The sequence below is a fragment of the Medicago sativa genome, chromosome 8, assembly GCF_051527215.1.
Source record: "Medicago sativa cultivar Bolivia chromosome 8, Bolivia_mono, whole genome shotgun sequence".
In the NCBI taxonomy this organism is placed as follows: Eukaryota; Viridiplantae; Streptophyta; class Magnoliopsida; order Fabales; family Fabaceae; genus Medicago; species Medicago sativa.
The window spans coordinates 67,252,686-67,270,695 of NC_140756.1; the positions used below are offsets into that span (position 1 = coordinate 67,252,686).

General features: G+C 31.3%; 1 long non-coding RNA gene across 1 annotated transcript; it reads left to right on the forward strand.

The window, feature by feature from the left end:
• The first annotated feature begins 3,968 nt into the window (after positions 1-3,968).
• LOC146900752 (uncharacterized) lies at positions 3,969-4,891 on the forward strand. The gene is made up of 2 exons (XR_015023090.1): positions 3,969-4,095; positions 4,680-4,891. It is a non-coding gene; the product is annotated as an uncharacterized LOC146900752 (long non-coding RNA).
• The last annotated feature ends 13,119 nt before the right edge of the window (positions 4,892-18,010 follow it).

The following is an 18,010-nucleotide window of genomic DNA, read 5'->3' on the forward strand; positions in this document are numbered from 1 at the left end:
ATGTGGTCCCTAGCCAATTAGAGTAGCGTGTGGTGATTGGAGATGATAACATGGATCGATAGGGTTTGTTTCTACCTTTAGCTCAGCTCAGAGAGTGTAGGAAAGGCAGTGTCCGTGTCTGCTTATGTCTATCTTTGAGGGTGCAATCTCAAGTGCGTGATCGACATGTTGGGGTTTCTAGTTCATCTCTTTCATATTTTTAGTTTTTTTTTGAAAAGAAAAGGAAAAAAAAACAACTTACTATTGCTAAAAATGGAAGCAAAAAAATGAGTAAACAAATTTCAAATATTAAAACTTTATATTTTTAATTTTATAATAAAGCAACGGCTAAAGAGCGACATACTAAAATAATTTCATATTAAAAAATTAAGTACTCATTAAAGTAGTCATAATATACACTGTACTATAATCAAAAGTATAATGACTAGATTAGTATCGGACATTGTCGTTCTATCTAACAAATGAGTAACATTGTTGACTTTGTAAATTTAACTAAAAGAATAAATTTCTTCAAGCATTTTAAATAGAACAAAATTCTGACTTGTGACCAAATTATTTGTTGTAGTATAAGCATAAAGTTTAACTTTGTGGGATTCAAATTCATTTGTACAAGTAATATCATTGTAGCTACTATCGTTGTTAGTTTTTTTTTTTATCAGCAATATATATATATATATATATATATATATATATATATATATATATATCTATTATATATATTTGCGCTATTTTTTTTAATAAGTACACGTGGCATCCTATTAGTGAAAGGTTCATTTAATGATTTTTATTAAAGATTAAGGATTATTGTTATTTAATGCATTTAATGTTTTATTTCATATTTCTTATACACTCCAAAATGTAATATGCTAAAATTATAAGGAGTATTTAATTTTCTTTTTTGATTTAATACACCATATCATGATCAATATTCAATGCAATTATGTGTCTTTCTAAAATATATTTTTTTTTGTTAAGCTTTACTTACCAACTAGCCGAACTATGAATTACTAGGTCATTTTATTATCCTACGAACAGGATATGAGGTTTAATACTAAAAAAAAGTTTTTCTTTAGAAAGAATTAAACAATCATTTTATAATGAAATGTACATCAAAATTGGTCCATAAACTTTTGCTTGAACAAAACAAAATGTTTTAAAATTCCATTTATTTCGGTCACCTAATTTGTAAATTCCTATAAATAGTTTTTTTTTTGGACAGAAATAGATATATATCATTCTAAGATTTAAATGATAATCAATATTGTTAATTAGCCTATAATCATACCCATTAGTTTGCTCGGTCATTTTATATTAACATCATTGTTTGTTATTTCAACCAATCAAATCAAATTATTTGTCATTTGTTTTAATTTTCTACCAATCAGAATTAATTATGTCATGATTATTTGATTTCTTTTGCTATAAATAATCCTCTTGAGACTCATACTTTTCACACCACTTTCGAAATACAACACAAATATTTGAGAGACAACACTAAACCAATATTTTCTTGGTTTGTTAATTGTTTTTCTTGCTCCCAGTTCATAAAAAGGTTTAATTTCTAAAATTAATCATGTGAGGGAATCAAGGTGATTGATCGTGCCTATTGTTAGGTTTTAATTTATTTGTGATGTTCAAAGTGACAATCTTTTGTTAGGCTGTGATGTTCTTATTATTCTTTGTGATGTTCATATTAATCACTTTTTAAAAATTATTGATTTCGTTTTAATTCTAATGAATGAATTTGTAGACTTCTTATTAATCATTTTTAATAGTTGTATTAGGGTTGTATAATTCTTGCTATTGTTTATTTACCTTTTATTAACAATTTTGCCAAACTTTGATTTACAAGGTCGAATCCAGCATTAGCATCGCTACCATGTTTGAGAACTGTCAAACAAATATGAGTTGATTTTGATGTTTAAGGCAACACAAATTAAATTTGATCTAAACATATTGTGTATTAAGAATATAATATGATACAAATCTTTTTTTTAAGGGAACTTATTATAACGCAAATCTTATTTAGGGAAAAATGTATTATGTGAGGAACGTTGGTGGTGATGCAAATCTCGGATTGTATTTAACAATAAAGCACAAATACGAACTCAATCGAATAAGTCTCACAAGTTTGTCTTTTTTTCATTTTCATATTAATTTCAACCTGGATCGGTTGTAATTATAAAGTGATTGACAAGTATTTTGCAAACATTTTAATAATATTAATTTTCATTTTTTTTATTTAGGTCATTTAATGATATGTATAACATATGACGAACTAATTTAAATGATAAGGATCTTATTTTAACATAGAATCCATTCATATTCATATGTATTTAAACATATTAAACGAATTTTAGTTAAGATATCATATGATTCAATGTTTGGGTGATACTTCATCCCTCTTTAATTATAAGTCCTACTTGGGTAATCTTTTGACCCTAAATATAATTATAAGTTCATTTGCAATAAACTAGGTGCGTTTTATTTTTATAAAACATTCCGCATATTTTTAAAATTTTTTTTAACAAAAGTAATGCAAGATTCATTACCTAATACTCCGGTCCTTAATATAAGAAAATTTTCAAAAAGGATGGAGAAAGTATATAGGTATATACCGGTGACCTCGCTTGAACGATTTATCAACTATAACCCATTTTACTGAACACGCTGTATATTAAGAACACTCATAATTTATACAAACCAAAAATCTGTCAAATTAAAGTGAATAAATTGAATATTTTATAATTATTCTATACATTATTATTCAGATTTGAATTCGAATTCATAATAACTGCAAAATGGTATGACTCGAGACAATTAAAACTAAACCATGAACCATGGATGTAAATGATATGTCTCAAATTGCATGTATGGCTTTGAGATAATAATTCTACTTCTGACTTCCTTAACATGTGCTTTAAGGTCACAAGTTAGCAAGATAAAAATGGTAGTCCTTTATGATGATGAATATGTTAATTATTAGGACCATATTATTTCTTTTCTTTTTTTTTTCAATTCTGAAAAAATGATAATTGATTTTTTTTTCTTTCTGATTAATGTAATTACATCGAATGTTGGGTCTTCATAAATTTTGGGTCTACACGAATTTATGGATTTGATTGTACTTTTGTTACATTGTTTTTACTTTCAACATTTCTCACACCATTTTCGATATTCCTTGGTGCAATTCAAAACTCTTCCTTAAATATTGCTTTTCGTATCCATCAATCTTTTTTTTTATCAACGTATCCATAAATCTTTAATTCTAGCAATATAAATAAATGAAACCCCCTATATTCAAAAGTATATGGGGCACTGATATAGTCTAATCTGCAGTTAATGCTTCTTTCATAATTTTCTTCAAGCAGCTTGATTACCTCATTTTTTTTTTTACATTTTTAATGATTTGAATATTTCCTCTATCTTTGGAAAATTTGTAAAATGAAATATTGGAAGAACATTTTTGCTGTAACCAAAAAAAGAAATAACATTTTTGCAATCAATTTTGTGAAGTAACGTATCAATTATAATCAATAATCAATTATAATAAAACTAATATTACATCATTTTTTCAATACCAAAATTATGTAAAACTGATTTCTCCTTAAAATGTTCATCTCTCTTATAAAAAAAATATATATAACGTAAGCATAAGGGGAATCTCTATCTCTATTATATATATTTGCGCTATTTTTTTTTAAAGTACACGTGGCAACCTATTAGTGAGAGACTCATTTAATGTTTTTCTCATGTACACAAGACAGAATATCTCTCATCAAAGAATATTTCTTCTTATTTTTTTGTGATTAAAAACGTAAATGGTGACTGAAAAATGAATGGTTTAATGGCGTGTAAATGCTATTAATTAACTTTCATTGCATTTTTTAATTTGTTTCATAGTTAAACATGAAAAAATGAACATATTTTTTATCTTCTTCATTTCCATATGTTCCTTCCAAGCTTTAACACCATTCTTTTTTTCTCTTCAGGTTGTTAGGGAGCATATTTTAAATCACGATCATATTTTCAATCACAAAAATATGATATAGTAAAAATCAATTAGATGAAAATCATAGTCTCAAGTGTAACAAGGTAAGTGGATTCAAATATTTTATTTTCTTAGATTATTGACGGTGTCAACGTGTTAGTATTGGTTTGAAGCCCGTGTTTGTGTAAATGTTCATTGATGCGTGTTGATCGTTCTTGCATTAGTATTTGTGTACAGAAAGTTTTAACCACTATTTAATAGAGATTTGTTTATAATTTCCTATAAATATTACCTCAACCATAACCATTCCTCACATCATTTCAATATTCAGTTAAAGAATACAAAATTATTTCAAAACAATCATGTTTGTTCATTTATAATTTGTATCCATTTTTTTATAAAAAATATTTGTATTATTTTTCTTCATAGTGCTTATAAATAGTGTCTCATCCTTATTCTCTAAATATCACATATTTGTTTCTGGTTCTTGACTACTCTCAGATTGCAATTTATTTAAACCCATTATTTTATTTTTTTAATCCTCTTTCTATCTCTATATTTTTATAGTCTTTTTGCCAAAAAAATTGATCAACTTTTCTTCTTTAGCAACAGTTGAAATATATGGGTTGCTCTTCGACCAATTGTTCTTTGGTTTTGACTAGATTTTATTAATTTCTTATTTTTCCAGTTATGTGGATTCAATCAAAGATGAAGTGCAAGGCTGCAATAACTGAAGTTTGACTACATGGATTTATAGAGTTCCTCTCAACAATAGAAAGGATCTGTAGAGTTGAATATTTTACAAAACTAATAAAAGTTGTAAAAAAAAATTACATTGAGTTGTATATTTTAATCAAGCTTTATATTTTTAGAGTTGTATATATTAAAAATTTGATTAAAGTGTCTGATGTTATATGAATTTTAAGTAGTTTTATCTGCATTGAGATTGTAAAAATGCTAGCAGTAATATTGACGAGTTATGATTGTTCGAATATAAACCAATCTTTATTATAAACATTTGCCTTCCTTTAAATCAAGAGTACATGTGACATCTTCACATTCTTCATCTCATTTAATGTTTTTTTATCATCCAATCAAATTGAATCATGACTCATTTCTCGTGACGCATAATCACGACATCTAACTCTAAATGAATATTCCAGTTAATGTAATTAATGGCTTCCTTTTGCAACTAATTACTAACATTTATCATTACAAAATCATTAATTTATTTTTTAATGATATTACATTTAATGATGTTCTTATTTTATCAATTCAATATATTAAAGATATCACTTTTCAACTATGATAATGAATAAAATATTATATCTTTCATTTGTAAATAATATTCAAGATAGTTTTTCGTATTTAAAATAGCAAATTATAGATATTTTAAGCATATTTTTTAACAAGCTTTTTAGGCTAAAATTTATTAAGAAAAAAATGACAAATAAAAAACTAATTGACATAAACCTAGCCAAATAAACAATTATGGACATAAACCGAATTCAAAGAAAGAGACAACATAATTTTTTCCATTAATTTCAGTGATTGTCTTTGTCCCAATTATCTTTACTGTCACCTTAAATTTCATTTAAAGATATTATGACATTTAATATCATAACTAATTATAGCTTACATATTTTTTGTTTTGCATCATGAGAATTGATATAAAATTTGGGCGGTATTTTTTCATGTGATTTGAAAAATTTATGTGCGAAAATTAAAGTTTTTTCTCTCTATAAAATTAAAAAAATTAAAAAATATTGATAGCATCAAAACTAAGCACAAGATATGCAAATAAGAGATAAAAAAACAAATATATTAAATGTACCAACATTTTTTTTAAGGATAACATGTACCAACATAGCAGCTATAATTTAATAAGGGAGCAAAAATTAATAGAATCGATGTCTATGTTCCACATAAGAAACATCATTCAAAGCAAGGCTTTTTTGTTTTTCTCTATAAGGAATAGTTTGGTGGTGTATAAAAAGCATTGATTAAGTTCATATTATTTCTTTCCATAAAAAAGTTCATATTATTTGTAGAAGCAAGAAAATAAAAAACAAGGGTGATAAGAAGGGTCAAAGAAAAAAGTTTTTTTTTATTTATATATAAGGAATGATTGAATTAATGTTACATAAAAACATTATTTAAGTTCATATTATTTATTGAAAAAAAATAAAAACATTTGTGATGAGAAAAAAATAAATTACTCATACTTTTTTTATCTACTCATATGTTTTTAAAAACAACTTAATACTTTTTTTTCATTTTCACATGATGTAATTTTTTTATAAAATATATTATTAATTAATTTTGCAGCAAATTTTGGATCCATACGTTAATGTAGTGATTTTCTTGAATTTTTTCTATAGATGTTGATTCTAATTTCACCATTCTTCACACAATTCTGATATTGAACCAAAGAATTCAAAATTATTTTCCATTTTATTGTATTTATGAGTTTTCAACAATACTCACTATTTGTAAAAAAAAAAAAAAAAAACTTACTACTCTCATTTTTTCAGTGGGCCCAAAACCATTAATCTTAGAGTTTCGTTGTTCGTCTTTTGTTTGTTTTTGATGTATCAAACTGTAAGAGCATCCCTAATGGAGACCCCCAATTTTGAGGTTTTAAACGAGTCTCCCATGTACATATCATTCATTTATAATTTTTTAATAAAAGTACACAATAAGTACTCCAATGGGGATCCTATGACAAAAAGTCTAAATGGTTTCCAGCAATAACTCTTCATCATTTACATTTCAACACTAACATATTATTTTAACAAAAAGTATTGTCGGGTCCAATTAAGAATTGGGGGTCTTAAGTGAGACTCTCGGTATTAGAAGACCCTCAAAAAAATTTCCCCGTGGGATACCTATTAGTTACCAGATCTTAAATGGTGAGGACCTCATCGTTGGCGATGCTCTAAGCATCTATTTTTACTAGACATCTATTGTCACTGTGTATTCGTTAGTACACATGTTTCTCTTCATTTTCAGTTATTGAAGTGTCAAACAAGCACATAATATGAAATAGTACGAAAAACATTGGGAAGAAGAATATAATAAATAGTACGAAAAATATTGGGAGGAAGAGATAAATAGAGATAGAAAATTAAATGTGGTGTTGAATGAGTATTTGAAAATAATTGGTGTTCAAATATAAGAGTTGTTAATGATATAATTTAATTCATTAAATCAAGATAAAATGAAAGGTGTGAATCTTGGTGGGTTGGTAGTGGTTTCAAAGAGGGATGTTTTTTTATTTTTTTATGAGAAGAGAGAAAGTAAATTAGAAAAAGAAATAAGATGAAAAAGGAATTTGAACATAGAGAAATAATATGGGAAAATAATAACTTGATGTTAGTGTTATGGGTTTGTTGAAGGAGTTGAAGATTAGTCGGTAACTATACTACCAAAATATTACACTTATTAAAAAAATTCCATATCAATTTTAAATGTATAATAAACATGTATTTTGTTAACTTTTTTTTTTTTAGCAAATGTATTTTGTTAACTTAGTATAACACATCTACGTTTTCCTTTTGTGAGATCTTGCAAAAGACCAAGGGTGAAGATTTTTTTAATAAATGAATAGAATGTAAAGCATAAAAGAGAAAGGCATGACGTCTCAACTAGATTGGAACTTGATAACTAACTTTCTTCTTTGCCCATACTCTAAAAAAGGCGAAGAAATTTGAAATAATAGATGTTAAAAAAAATATTGTCTTGATAAAAAAAATTGCACGAAAGTGAATGAAATCAAAAATATAAAATTTAAGATAAAAAAAAGTTAAACAAATATTATCCAAAAAATAACAAAATAAATCATTATAATGTTGGCAATTCTCATGGAGCTTACATTGGGTTGTATCATCGTATTAGACTATATGTGAAACCACACAAGTGAAATTAATATTACATCTTCTTTCAAAATATCTAGGCACATATATATGAGTCATCTCACATATATGTTATTCAACATCTACTATTCCATCAATTCTAGAACTTTAACTCATACTTGACATATTAACACCTATCCCCCAAGTGTGCGGCTCTCTATGTCCGTAATTATATGACATAGTCAAATAAGGTCAAACGGAGGCACAACAGATAAAAAAGTGGGTTGGTGGTGATTTAATGATGAGATATTTATGTTCCTTTCTTTCATGAGAAAAGAGAAAGAAAATTAGAAAATGAAAGATGATGCAAAAGAAATTTGAGATTGAGATAAATGACACCGGTAAAAAAAAAATGTGTGTTTTGTCCCTGAGGTTATAAAGAATAAAGTGAGTCAAATGAGTTGGAGAATTTTGAGTAATTCACTTCCCAAAAATTAGACTTAATAAAAAAAACACAATAACATTTAAGAAATTCTAATAATTAGGCACATATTCTGTTAATTCAGCATAATACATTTGAGTTTTTCTATGGTTAAATCTCACCAAAGACACAAAGTGAAGAAATTCGAAATAATAGGGATTAATAAAAAAAATTGCATAAAAATGAAAAACAAAAAAATTTAAATTTAATATAAAATTAAACATATACTCTTACATTGGTCATCTCATTTATGTGTCTCAACATCTACTATTGTATCTAATGTGGAACTTTAAATCACAATTGACATTTTAACATATCTTCCTTAAGTGTGAGACTGTATGCGTCTCTGATCTGATAACATAACCAAATAAGGTCAGAAGGAGGCGTAACATGGTTAAACAGGTGGATTGATGGTGATTTCATGGAGAGGGGTTTATAATTCTAACTTTCACGAAAAGAGATAAATGAAATTAGAAAAAGAAAGAATATGAAAAAGTAAGTTGAAAATCAGAGAAATGATAGGAAAAAAATAGTGAGTGTTTCATCCGTGGAAGTATTGAAAATAGATCGAGTTATTGGTAATTTTATGGTTTAGTTGCAGGAGTTTGAGATTTACGAGTGATTATTCTACCCAAAAATAAATAAACTCAATAAGAAAATGTCACATAATTTTAAAATATCACTTTATCAGCTCAGCAAAACACATGCATTTTTTTCATTGTTAGATCTCACAAAAAGCGAAAGTGAATGTATTTTAAATAATATTGAATGACTTCCAATAACGTATATTTAATATAAAAAAATTAAGCAAACGAAATCCAAAAACTAACAAAAATTCATCACGATGTCCAGAGTTCTTAGAGTGCCTACAATGAGTTTAATGATCACATTTGACCAAGAGACACCCCACACGTGAAATTCACACCACATCTAAACTCAAAACCTTAAGATTTTGCGTATATTAGTGTTCTCACTTATATGTTGCTCAATATCTACTCTTTCATATAATGGAGAAGTTTAAATCAAACATGACACATTAACGTCTTTCCCTCAAGTGTGAGACTATTTGTATTTATGATATGATGAGATAATCAAATAAGCATAAAGGCACAACAAGGTAAAAAAAATATGGTTGGTGGTGGTTTAATAGAGGGGTGTCTTTTTTCCTTTTTTTTAATAGAAAAGAGAAAGTAAATTAGAAAAAGAAATAAGATGTAAAAAGAATTTGTGCACGAGATAAATGATTTGTTGGTAATTTTATGAATTTGTTGAAGGAGTTGGAAATTATTGGGTAATTATGCTACCATAATAAGCATGTATTTTATTAACATAGCAGAACACGTCTACATTTTTTCATTGTCAAATCGCACCAAAAACCAGAAGTGAAGGAATTTAATACAATAGTGGTTGAATAAAAAATTGCTTGAAAGTGAATGACATCCCAAAACCAAAATTTAAGATAAAAAAAATTAAACAAATGACACCAAAAGCTAACAAAACAAATCATCATATTGTTGAGACTTTCGTGGGAACCTTTATTCGGTTGTATCATAACATTAGGTTAAAAGCAAGCACACAAGTAAGATTGACATCGCAACTTCACCCAAAATCTTAAGACATTAGATATACGAGTCATCTCACTTATATGTTTCTCAACATCTACTATTGCATTCAATGTGTTATTTTAACTCACACATGACACATTAGCATCTCTCCATTAAGTATGAGACTCTCTGTGTCTGCGATCCACCACCACGAACCACTTTCGCTCCCCAAAAATGTTGAAACGAATATGATATCACCATTGGGACTTATGGCGAGCCAACACTTTTGTGAATCAACACAATGTAGAAAAAGCAATCACACAAGTGAAAATGATGTTACATCTTCATCCAAAATTTTAAGACTTAAGTATATGATTTATTTTTCACTTATATGTTCTTCAACCTCCAATATTTTATACAATGTTGAGATTCAACTGACACTTGATGCATCACAATATTCTCTATATTGAGGAAGACGAAATTCTAGCCCGTGCTTGGCACGGGTGTCCATACTAGTTATAAACATTTGCCTTAATTTTTTTTGAATAGTCCACATGCCACCTTCAAATTCTAAAGAGCATTTAATATTTCTCCATGTCATAAAAATGTGTACACCTATGAAGCATGTGACAAGTTAATGTACATGTAATCATGTCCATGTTGCAAGACAATCCTTATTAATTTGATTCCTTAAATTTTGTTTTTAATATAGAAATTATGGGTATTTGAAAAAATCATATAGTTAATGTTTGATTCTGGAATTAAGAGGAAAACAATATAATGTGGTTGATATTGAATCATATGGATGAAAGACATCGATTGAAAAAAAAAATTGAATTATTGTTTTGATTTACCGAGAAAAAAAATCATACATGCACATTTACATTTTCAATTTAGCATAATATTTTTTCTTTGAGCTATAATTTTACATATTATCTTAACCAATCCAATTTTTTTAATTCACATCATCGCCTCAGTCATTGTCAATTTGAATGGATACTAATAAAAAACTTCACTCACTCCCTCAAAAAAAAAAAAACTTCTCTCACACAATTTTATTTGATAGTACAATAAAAGCACACATTTTCAATTCTTAGTGGGTAAGAAATGCATAAAACAATTTTATCGTATTAAATATTTCATTTATCATATCAGAAAATTAATGGGGTAATTGATGCTATTTAATTGATTTGTTTGCTATAAATATTGCTTCCAACTTTCAATGTTTTCGCACCATTTTAAAATTCATTCTTAATTTTTAAAATTCTTCTAAAATTCCTATTTTGTTTATTCAATCTTCTTCACGGGTTTGTTATTCATATTAGTTGCTTCCTCATTCTTTAGTTCACGAGTTTGTTATTCATATTAGTTACTTCCTCATTCTTTAGTTGTTTGATGATGCCAAAAGCAAAGTTGGCGTAACCATGTTGTTGCACTCATTTCTTAAATATTACATGAATGAAAAAAAGAAAGATATTAGCTCCAGCAAAACATGTAAATTATGGAACATGAAGTGGTGTATCACATCTATCCATAGTTTTTGATTCTTCACATTTGAGGGACAATTTTGTTGTATCAATGATTTCATTAGAAGCATATTTTGTTACGTGGTAGTGATAATTTCTTTTTGTGTGTAACATTTGATTTTATCTTTTTTATTAGAACAGTTTTTGTAAAGTAATGTTATTCGAACATTCAAAAATTAATGAATATCTATCTAAAAATACACTGTTTATAAATAATGATAGGACTAAAAGAGAGATCATACGAAAAAATAAATAAAAAAATTAAATAATATCTAATTTTTATCTTTATCTTTATCTTTATTAGAAACAAAAACAGAAACGTACGATTGGTGGGGCGAAACATAAGGTGCAGGCAGCAGTTACTACATCATCGGATTCGTCAAAAAATTCATCATTTTCCGTTAATAAGGACTGTGAGAGTTGGGTGGTGCTACATGGTAATAAGGAAGGGTTAGCAGCGGATGTTAGGAATATAGGTAAGGTGGTAGGAGTGAAGTATCAATGTGAAACAATGAATAGTTTTGATTTGTTAATGAGGGGGGAGGAGAGAATTGAGGGCGGCGGTGGGTAGTGAGTTGGTGGGGAGCGGAGTTAAGGGGTGTGATGGTGAGGGTGGGGAGTGTTGAGGGTGGTTGTGCGGGTGGGTGTAGGGCGGGAGGGTGGTAGATATGAAGGTGTTATCTTATAATGTGAGGGGGTTAGGTGGTGGTGAGAAGAGGGTGGAGGTTCGAAGGTTAGTTCGCGAGAAGAATCCAATGGTATTATGTATTCAGGAGTCAAAGTTACAGGTGGTGAATGATATGGTAATTAAATCAGTGTGGGGTGACATTCCGTGCGGTTATTCATTTCAAAAGTCCGAGGGGGCTTCTGGTGGTTTATTATCAGTTTGGGATGCTTCTCAAGTCAATGTTTGGTCATCAATGGGCTTTGGTAATGTTTTGGTTATTAAAGGTACGGTCATTCATTCTGCCGAAGAATTTATTATAGTTAATGTTTATGCACCCTGTGATTTGGCGGCTAAGAAGGATTTATGGGATCAATTCAACTTACTTGTTCTTAATAATCTTGCTACTTGTCTGTGTGTGTGTGGGGACTTTAATTCGGTCTGTAACGCTATAGAGAGGAAAGGCAGGGGCGCTTTGTTTAGGCAAGGTGACGCGGATTCGTTCAATAAATTTATTCATGATAGTTTTCTAATTGATCTGCCTATTTGCGGACGTTTGTTTACTTGGTTTAAAGGTGATGGTGTATCAATGAGTAGGTTGGATAGATTTTTGTTGTCAAACAAATGGTGTGAAAAGTGGCCAAATAGTATTCAGGTAGCTTATCAGCGAGGTCTATCAGATCATGTTCCTGTCATGTTACATGTCGATAATGCTAATTGGGGACCTCGTCCTTTGAGAATGCTCAAATGTTGGTCGGATTATACTGGTTACAAAGATTTTGTTCGTGAAAAATGGGGGTCTTTTGTGTGCCATGGCTGGGGTGGTTTTGTTTTACAACAAAAGTTGAAAATGATGAAATCAAGTCTTAAAGAGTGGCATTTTCAACATTGCCAACATCTTGATGGTAAAATATTGGAGGTTAAAAATAATATTTCTATTTTAGACTCAAAAGCGGAGTTGACTGCGTTGTCAGAAGAAGAGGTGGACGAGCTGCATGAGTTATCAGTTAAATTACATTCCATGGCTCGTGTTCAGAATAGTGTTAATTGGCAAAAATCTCGCATGAATTGGCTCCAGGAAGGCGATGCAAACTCTAAGTTTTTTCACGGATTTATGTCTCACCGACGACGTCAGAATTACATTCATTTGCTTTCTGTCAATGGAGTTAGTGTGACTGGGGTGCATAACATTCGGGCTGCTGTCTTTAATCATTTTACTAATCATTTTAAAGCCTTGGGGGCTGATCGACCGGGAGTGGAAAACCTTCAGTTTCGCAAATTATCCAGTGTTCAGGCAGGTAACTTATCAAAACCGTTTTCTCTTGCGGAGGTGAAGCAGGAAGTCTGGGATTACGATAGTTTTAAAAGCCCCGGACCTGATGGAATCAATTTAGGCTTCATTAAAGATTTTTGGGATTTAGTTCATGAAGATTTTATGAGATTCTTTGTGGAATTTCATCGAAATGGGAAACTCACAAAAGGTTTAAATTCAACTTTTATAGCTTTAATTCCAAAGGTGGATAGTCCGCAAGGCCTTAATGATTTCAGGCCAATATCTTTGGTTGGGTGTTTGTATAAGGTCCTTGCCAAAGTTCTTGCTAATCGGCTTCGGGAGGTGGTGGGGAGTGTGGTGTCAAAGTCCCAAACGACATTTGTTAAAGGCAAGCAGATATTAGATGGTATCTTGATAGCAAACAAAGCAGTTGATGAAGCAAAATGGTTAAAGAAGGAGTTACTTATGTTCAAAGTAGACTTCGAAAAGGCGTATGATTCCATTGATTTAAAGTATTTGGATTCGGTGATGGCAGCCATGAATTTTCCCAGATTATGGCGGAAGTGGATCTTTGAATGTGTTGGAACGGCAACGACATCAGTGTTAGTGAACGGGTGTCCAACAGAAGAGTTTTCCATTGAGAGAGGTCTTCGTCAAGGAGATCCTTTGTCACCTTTTTTTATTCTTGTTGGCAGCAGAAGGGCTAAATGTTTTAATGAATGCAGTTGTCGATGCAAACTTGTATCATGGGTATGGAGTAGGACGCATGAGTGAGGTTAGGTTGACTCATCTTCAGTTTGCGGACGACACTCTAATTTTGGGCGAAAAGAGTTGGTTGAATGTCCGTACTATGCGAGCGGTCCTGCTTTTGTTTGAGGAAATTTCAGGCCTAAAGGTTAATTTTAATAAAAGTATGTTGACTGGTGTAAATATATCGGAATCTTAGTTATCGGAAGCTGCTCTGGTGATGAACTGTCGTAGGGGAACAATCCCTTTTGTCTATTTGGGGCTGCCTATTGGGGGTGATCCTCGGAAACTTTGTTTTTGGAAACCTGTGGTGGATCGCATTGTCTCTCGTCTGTCGTTGTGGAACAATAAGTTTCTATCTTTCGGCGGCCGTTTGGTTCTTCTGAAGTCCGTTCTATCCTCCATTCCAGTTTACTTTCTTTCCTTTTTCAAAGCCCCTGCAGGTATAATTTCTTCTATCGAATCTATTTTTTAAATTTTTTTTGGGGCGGGGGTGAGGAGTTTAGGAAAATTTCATGGATAGATTGGGAGTTGATTTGTACTCCAAAGGTGGATGGAGGGCTGGGGGTTAGGAAGGTGGGAGCTTTTAATCTTTCGTTGTTAGGAAAATGGTGTTGGAGGTTGTTGATTGACAAGGAGGGGTTGTGGTACCGAGTTTTGAAAGCTCGCTACGGTGAGGTGGGGGGGGGGGGGGGGCGGTTACAGGAAGGGGGTAGCCATTGTTCTTCTTGGTGGCGTGTGGTAGGGAGGTTGCGTGAAGGGGTAGGTGAGGGTGTTGGGAGGTGGTTTGATGAGAACAGTCGTAGGGTGGTGGGAGATGGAATGAATACTTTATTTTGGTATGATAATTGGGTTGGGGGAATACCGTTGAGGTTAAAATTTCCCCGCCTTTTTGATTTGGCAGTGAATAAGGATTGTTCAGTAGCGGAGATGTCTAGGTTAGGATGGATGGAGAATGGGAGAGGTTGGGTGTGGCGTCGTCGTCTGTTGGCATGGGAGGAGGATACTGTGAGGGAGTGTTCTTTGCTGGTTCACAATGTTGTTTTGCAGGAAAATGTTTCTGATACTTGGAGGTGGTTGCTGGATCCAGTCCATGGATACACGGTGCGAGAGGCTTACCGCTACATTACAAGTAATGATGTTCACGTCGATAGGAGTACGGTAGATGATGTATGGCATAAGCTCATTCCATCAAAAGTATCTCTTTTTGTGTGGCGCTTACTTAGAAATAGACTTCTTACGAAAGATAACTTAGTTCGTCGGCGAGTTCTTCAAATTTCTGAATCGGCTTGTGTGTCCGGGTGTGGGGTGTTATACCCTAATTTTGGACCTAAAAATACTTGTTTAATTCTTCTTTTCTTGCATTATAAGTCATTTGATATGTCTCTGATCAATTGCATCCTTCTCTGCATTTTATTTCAATGTTATTTGCAAAATTCACATAAAAGGGTATTTTAGTCATTTCCTGCATTCAACTCATTTTAATCTTTGAAAATTGTTTGAGTCTTTCCTTGTTTCAATCTCATGTCAAAATTCATTTCAAAAAAGATCAGTTGAGTCATTTTTTAGTCGGTTTAGCCCCTAGGGGCATTTTAGTCATTTCATATGTTAAAATCTCTTTCAGTCCTTAAAAAATTTGTTTGAGTCCTTTCAAATAGTTTGAATAAGTCTTCACTTCAATTCTATGTCAAAATCCATTTCAAAAAATTGCATTTGAAGTCATTTTGAGTCAGTTTTGCCCCTAGGGGCATTTTAGCCGTTTCATGTGTTAAAACCCTGTTTAAATTCTAAAAATTGTCTCTGAGTCTTTTAATTCGCTTGAATAAACTCTTGCTTTAATCCCTTGTTAAAAAGTCATTTTTAAATTTCATCTGAGTCATTTTTAGTCGTTTTAAGCCCCTAGGGGCATTTTGGTCATTTCACATAATATTTCTGTTTCATTTTAATCTGCTTTGTTGTTTTTAATCGTCTCGTTTTACATTAATTTTCATTTTTTACTTTTTCAATTCAATTTTAGTTTAATTTTCATTTCGGCCTTTGTACTTTTGTTATTTACATTTTAATCCTTTTTTTAGTTTGTTAGAGTCCAAGTGCCATGTGTCCAAATGCTATTGGTCCTTAAGAGTTTGTTACTACCAAGTCCATGTGGCATTTCCTCATTGGTCCAAGCATCCCTTTCATCACCTATATAAGTCAAACCCTTAGTCAAAATTACACATTCAATCATTTTCACAAAACTCCACAAAAAATCACAACATTCCTAATTATTTTCTCTCTCAATTTTCCCTCCCATCTAACCAACTTTTTTCCCACTTTCTCTCACCTCTAACTAACTTTTCCTCCACCATAACCACTTCTCTCCACCACCAAAACCACCCTAACAAACTCTAACAACCTTCCTCCACCACCTATAACCACCTTAACCACCTCAAACCACCACAATTTCACCGCAAAACCACCACGGAAATCATCATCATCCGCAAACAACACAAATGCAAAATTCATCATGATCTCACAACAATCAAAACTGATTCTATCATTCAAATCCAACACAAATTCGTTTTCTTTACTTCCCACGCCGTAACCCCATCGTTTCACGAATTCGTCACCATTCTTCCACCATCACCGAATTCAACGACAAATCCACCAAATCTCAAGGTTTCGGAACCTGCAACACTCAAAGTCACTGGTCCGAATTCTGAAGCGGAACGTTTTTTGCATCAAGCCTTCGTTCAATTCATCAACAACCGCCGCAAGCAGTGGAATCAGGAACGTCGAATTCCTTGATTGTCAATCGGATGGTGACGAAGATTTGTGTTCCATGCGCGATTTCACTTTGAGTCTTGATATTCTGGAAACGGAAGGTTCGAATTCAAATGACGTCGTAACGGAGGAGGTTTCCCAGTGAAGTCGCCAGCTGTTTTATCTTGGTTTTCGGGTGTCAAACATTGATTACGTTTGAACCTTTTAAACCGGTGATATCTTATTTTTTCTTGGGAAGGGAAAAAGTAAGCAAAACCCTTGAGAATCGAGGTCCGGGAGTTGTTTTCGCTACGGGAAGGTGTTAGGCACCCATAACGACTATAATATCCTATAGGAACCGTCTTTAATTTCTACGCGCGCGCTTTATTTTTAAATGCTATTTTGAAAATGTTATTTACACCTAAAAAGTTACTAAATGAAGAATTGGAGGGAGAAGAATGTGTTTGGATTTTTATTTTAGTTGAATTGAAGGAATTTTGTTCCTTGCCTACGTACCCGATTAAGGGATCAAATCCACCGTAGTTCTCTTCCAAAATGTTTTTGTTTTTGTTGGTTGATTTTAAGTTTGAAAATGGATTTTGAAGAATAGAAAGAGGCCTCAAGGGCATGAGATTAGGAAATTGTGAGGTTTGATTAGTCATTTTGCAAAAGAAGTCAAAGTTTGATTATTTTCATTGAAATTTGATTAAGAAAATGAAAAAGAAAATACAATGGGATTTTGGATCCCAAGGTTTATTTGGAAAAGGTTTGAGTGAAGTTGTTCACATTTGTTTGGAAAATTGGTTTTTTCTAAGTTTAAAGCCTAAACATACATCTAAACATACAATCCTAAACATACATCTAAACATGCATATTCTAGCTATATAGTGATGTGTGTGCATGTGTCGGTGCTTGTGTCGGTGTACATCATTAGAGTCCATTGTCCTTATTACATCATTGGCCTATATACATTCTATGGCCTCTTTGCCAAGAAATTAAAAAAAATTGCATGAAGTAAAATATTACAAAAGCTCCTAAGTATTACATTCTAAGCCTTGGTACAAATTAAATTGCAAGAAGATAAAGGTGAATATGAGATGAGATAAGCTTATGGGATACATGAAACAAGAAACAAAAGGGTTAGTAGCACATGACAATATCAAGAAGTAAAATCAAGTAAACATTACT